Raw genomic sequence first — 6,244 nt, forward strand, 5'->3', positions numbered from 1 at the left:
AGTTCTCTATACCCTGTACCCTGGGCCAGTCTAGTTCTCTATACCCTGTACCCTGGGCCAGTCTATATCTCTATACCCTGTACCCTGGGCCAGTCTATATCTCTATACCCTGTACCCTGGGCCAGTCTAGTTACAGATGCACTGTTGTCTCGGATATCCCAGACCTCGGCGCAACGTAAGCTAGGCAACGGCACAAGGTCTGGGGAGGATGTCGGCTTCTCTGACATTTTCAAAAGGAAAAAAAATTGGAGAGTCCTATTCAGACAGACAACTCTCCCAACAAATCACGCGTTTTGTAGGCGTGGCTTAACATGCAGGCGGGAATTGTGCTCATGTTTTGCTAGGGCAAAAAGTGGATACGGCAGTGACGTCATCGATGACGTGATTCCCATTTTCCACTGGTCCTTTCTGTCCCAACTGACGGCAGGATGTCTACAGACGTGTTAGCTGGAGCATTGGTACATAGCAGGAAGCAACACGTCTGTCTACAGCCCTCAAACTCAACTCTGGAATGTGAGATAAATGGTGTGACTGTGCTGCCACCGACGTTCAATTATGGTCACTAAGGATCAACAGCCAGGTGTGCTGTCCTCCAGGAGTAGCACCCAATAGGAGTGCAGTCACATCACCACACCCCAACCTGTGTGTAGGTGTGTGTTCGTGTGTGTGATAGATAGAGAAAGTCAGAGAGAGACAGAGAGAGACAGTCAGAGAGAGACAGTCAGAGAGAGACAGAGACAGTCAGAGACAGACAGTCAGAGAGAGACAGAGACAGACAGTTAGAGAGACAGAGACAGACAGAGAGAGACAGTCAGAGAGAGACAGAGACAGTCAGAGACAGACAGTCAGAGAGAGACAGAGACAGACAGTTAGAGAGAAAGAGAGAGACAGAGACAGACAGAGAGAGACAGACAGAGAGAGACAGTCAGAGAGAGACAGTCAGAGAGAGACAGACAGTCAGAGAGAAAGAGAGAGAGACAGACAGTCAGAGAGAGACAGTCAGAGAGAAAGAGAGAGAGACAGACAGTCAGAGAGAGACAGTCAGAGAGAGACAGAGACAGAGAGAGAGACAGTCAGAGATAGACAGAGACAGAGCAGGGGGAGGAAGGAGAAAGGCAGGTACACACGGCTGTCCCTGGAAAGTTCATCCCTGTCGCTGAAACTGAATAAAAGTCAGTAGCTATGACGACAATAAGGACTTGTGCAATGACAAGACAATAGGCTTGTTTGTTTCCATGGCAGCAGCCCCCTCAGCATTCCGTTGTGAGTGACAGGAGTCTCAACCAGTCACAAGACAGATAGAGTGGGTGCCGTGGCATCACAGAGCGATAACGGCCACATGTGGTGTGTTTTATCGATAGAAATATAATAGAATCATTGTAGTTCTGTGGTTCTATCTGATTCCGAATAGTGTTGTTGGTATTGAATCAGTGAATCTGAAGTATACATGCTCTATGATTTGTGTTCATGCAACTCTGAGGTCTGGGCCATAGAAATAGAACAGCTAGAACTTTCTATTCATTCTAATTCTAAGGTTCTGGGCCCTTCTTTCCTTGAGGTAATCACTGATCCAACACTAGTGGCTTGATGAAACCAAGGGTCTTACGAAGTAACTTTTACCAACTCAGTCAGGCTGAGTCCCAATTAAGGTTGCAAAATTCCGGTAAATTTCCCCCAAAAAATGTTTTACCCCCAGAAGTCCCAGTCGGAAGATTCCCGGAAAAAAGGAGGGGAATCAGTAGGAAATCCGGGACTCCATCAACCAGGATTCTGGGAGACCAGGGGATTCTGCAAACCCAGTCCCAATGCTCTACCCTTATCCAGAAGTGTGCACTTGCAGACTCCCTGTCATGGATTTAATAGCATATGTGTAAGCACTGGCTGGAGTGAGGTTCCAACCATGTTAAATCCATGCAAGAAAATGTGCAAGTGTACACTTTCTGAGAAGATTGGAGAATCAGGAAGCATATCAAAGTATCAGACCAGAGCCATAGTATCGGACCAGAGCTATAGTATCAGACCAGAGCATCAGACCAGGGCCATAGTATCAGACCAGGGCATCAGACCAGAGCCATAGTATCAGACCAGGGCCATAGTATCAGACCAGGGCCATAGTATCAGACCAGAGCATCAGACCAGGGCCATAGTATCAGACCAGAGCCATAGTATCAGACCAGAGCCATAGTATCAGACCAGGGCCATAGTATCAGACCAGAGCCATAGTATCAGACCAGAGCCATAGTATCAGACCAGGGCTATAGCATCAGACCAGAGCCATAGTATCAGACCAGAGCCATAGTATCAGACCAGGGCTATAGCATCAGACCAGAGCCATAGTATCAGACCAGAGCCATAGTATCAGACCAGAGCCATAGTATCAGACCAGGGCTATAGCATCAGACCAGAGCCATAGTATCAGACCAGAGCCATAGTATCAGACCAGAGCCATAGTATCAGACCAGAGCCATAGTATCAGACCAGGGCCATAGTATCAGACCAGAGCCATAGTATCAGACCAGAGCTATAGTAAACTTGTTCATTAATTTCTTGAGATTAGACCATCCTGTGGTGCCACCATGCTGGCTGCAGAGAGGGGGCGCTATAACCTGCAGCCCCGTGCAGCTCTACATACTACATACACTGCAGTACACTATCAATTAATCAAAATGTATTTATAAAGCCCTTTTTTACATCAGCAGATGTCACAAAGTGCCATACAGAAACCCAGCCTAAAACCCCAAACAGCAAGCAACAGAGACACACTACACTACACTACACACACTTAATGTTGTGAAATCTGTTATGAATGTATTGTAATGTTTTAAAAATGTATAACTAACTTAATTTTGCTGGACCCCAGGAAGAGTAGCTGCTGCCTTGGCAGGGATCCATAATAAACCCCAGGAAGAGTAGCTGCTGCCTTGGCAGGGATCCATAATAAACCCCAGGAAGAGTAGCTGCTGCCTTGGCAGGGATCCATAATAAATACAAATACAAATACAGTAAACTACACTACACTACAATACAGTCTCCCCTTCAGACACAGGCAAGGAGTAGAGCATGCTGGGAAAGATCTACAGCAGTGCAAAAGCATGGGACAAAGCTGAAGAGAGGAGGAAGAGTGGAGGAGGAGGAGGGGTTGAAATAGAAGAGGAAGAGTGGAGGAGGAGGAGTTGAAATAGAAGAGGAAGAGTGGAGGAGGAGGAGTTGAAATAGAAGAGGAAGAGTGGAGGAGGAGGAGTTGAAATAGAAGAGGAAGAGTGGAGGAGGAGGAGTTGAAATAGAAGAGGAAGAGTGGAGGAGGAGGAGTTGAAATAGAAGAGGAAGAGTGGAGGAGGAGGAGGAGTTGAAATAGAAGAGGAAGAGTGGAGGAGGAGGAGTTGAAATAGAAGAGGAAGAGTGGAGGAGGAGGAGGAGTTGAAATAGAAGAGGAAGAGTGGAGGAGGAGGAGTTGAAATAGAAGAGGAAGAGAGGAAGACTATGGAATAGAAGTAAGGGTGAAGGGAGAGAGGGAGTGAAACAGTGAAAAAGAGAGAGGAAGAGCGAGAGTGTGGGGGAACAGCACTTGTCATTCAGCACTGACAGAGACCGGATTTATGATCAGGATTATGGCTTCTAAGCTTCGCCAGTATTAGAGTTTCTTTTCCACTCTTCAATTATTATGTCTCTAATTAGCATATGGTATTGTGTGTGTGCATCAATTTCGGTGTGGGCTTGAGGGAATAATGCAGCAGTGATGTTTCATACTTCTTGAACGGGGCTCAACAGAGACCAGAGGAGAGCAGAGGGGAAACTCTCAGCCTTAAATAATTCAGGGGGGAGACAGCTGGGGTTGGGTTGGAGACAGCTGGAGACAGCAGGGGTTGGCCTGGAGACAGCTGGGGTAGGCCTGGAGACAGCTGGGGTTTGTCCTGGAGACAGCAGTGGCTTGGACCTCAGACTGCACCACTACAGTCTATGATAGACAGGCACACTGTGTGTGTGTGCAGACAATATGGGTGTGGTATTCCTGTTGAGTGACTCTCTCTCTCTAGTTGTCAGGTGTCCAGGCTGTAACATTACTGATCATGCTCCATGTCGCTGGCTACTGGCTCATTCAGGCTTTACTGTTCTCCAGGCTCCATGTCGCTGGCTACTGGCTCATTCAGGCTTTACTGTGCTCCAGGTTCCATATCTCTGTCTGGGTGTGTCTCGCTGTGTGCCACAGGTAAACCTAGGCCTCTTCTCGTGCGTGTGCGTGCGTGCGTGCGTGTGTGTGCGTGGCCTCTCCCTGCTGCTTAAAGGTCACATAGCTCTATGTAATCCTGTTGCACCACGCTGAACAGGCCACAAGCCTCTGGCCACTGAGATAGTGTCTAAACCTGTAACAACATTTACAGGAACAACAACTAGGTAACAGTATGAACAAAAACATTAAAAATATGTAGACACTCACTAACTGGAAGTCGCTCTGGATAAGTAAAATGTAAAAAAAAAATGTACAAATGTAACAGAGGACCTCATCTAGATTAGATGTTAGCGTTCTCCAATCCTGTTCTCTCTCTGGGTAAAGAGCCTAACTTGCAGACAGACAGACGCACGCATGCACACCCACACAACACACATACAGTGAGGGGGAAAAAAAGTTTTTGATCCCCTGCTGATTTTGTACGTTTGCCCACTGACAAAGAAATGATCAGTCTATGATTTTAATGGTAGGTTTATTTGAACAGTGAGAGACAGAATAACAACAAAAGAATCCAGAAAAACGCATGTCAAAAATGTTATAAATTGATTTGCATTTTAATGAGGGAAATAAGTAGCCCAGACCACACCACACCAGACCAGACCAGCTTTCATCACCCGTGGACACTGTCCCTATCCCTCTACCACTAAATAGGTCACTAAGGACACTGTCCCTATCCCTCTACCACTAAATAGGTCATTAAGGACACTGTCCCTATCCCTCTACCACTAAATAGGTCATTACGGACACTGTCCCTATCCCTCTACCACTAAATAGGTCATTAAGGACACTGTCCCTATCCCTCTACCACTAAATAGGTCATTATGGACACTGTCCCTATCCCTCTACCACTAAATAGGTCATTAAGGACACTGTCCCTATCCCTCTACCACTAAATAGGTCATTACGGACACTGTCCCTATCCCTCTACCACTAAATAGGTCATTAAGGACACTGTCCCTATCACTCGTCTCCATTGTTGTTATTTTCTCTTATTTGTGGTCCAGGATGGTAATGCCGTGGACAGCCTCTAGTCTAGGTCCAATAATCTGCTCCAAGGTCCAGCCTATACAGCAAGTATATGGTCTGGTAGGCAGGCCCACTCTGGTGGTGTTTCTTAATGATTAAGTGTTACACAGTTAACTATGTGTGGATCAAGGCTTTCAGACAGAGGGCAAGGCATTCAGACAGAGGGCAAGGCATTCAGACAGAGGGCAAGGCATTCAGACAGAGGGCAAGGCATTCTCTTCTTATTCTATTCAATCTTCTGTCTGACAGGTGCTAGACAATACAGGGACATGGGAAAACATGGATAGAACAGAACAGGGACAGAACAAGGACAGAACAGAGACAGGTCCAGAACAGAGACAGGTCCAGAACAGAGACAGGTCCAGAACAGAGACAGGTCCAGAACAGAGACAGGTCCAGAACAAGAGCAGAACTAGCTACCTTCTGGAGCTATCTGCTGGCATCTCCTCCTTAAAGCCTGATAGATGGCCAGTGGGTTAGAAAATCACTCCCTCTTAAGGGCTACTGATGCAGCAAAGGTTGAATGTCAAAGACATATAAAAGAGAGTGGTGGAAGGGCTTGGGGTAATGAATCGGCAGGTCTGATCCTGTGGCTTCTGGCTACGACTGTAGGAGAATATTCCTGCCAAGTCTGGTCTCAATCTGATTAGAAGTGGCAAAAAAGCAGCATCTTGCTGGCCTGGTCCCAGATAGGTTTGTGCTGTCTCCTTATGGTCTTTGTCATGCTATCTGCAAACAGATCTGGGACCAGGCTATCTGCAAACAGATCTGGGACCAGGCTATCTGCAAACAGATCTGGGACCAGGCTATCTGCAAACAGATCTGGGACCAGGCTATCTGCAAACAGATCTGGGACCAGGCTATCTGCAAACAGATCTGGGACCAGGCTATCTGCAAACAGATCTGGGACCAGGCTGGCATCTTAACAGATAGACCAAATACTGTGCTGTTTTAAAAACCTGATTAGGAGTTTGTTTTATTTAAACTTAC

Source organism: Coregonus lavaretus (assembly GCF_964263955.1).
Source record: "Coregonus lavaretus genome assembly, chromosome: 25".
Taxonomy (NCBI): Eukaryota; Metazoa; Chordata; class Actinopteri; order Salmoniformes; family Salmonidae; genus Coregonus; species Coregonus lavaretus.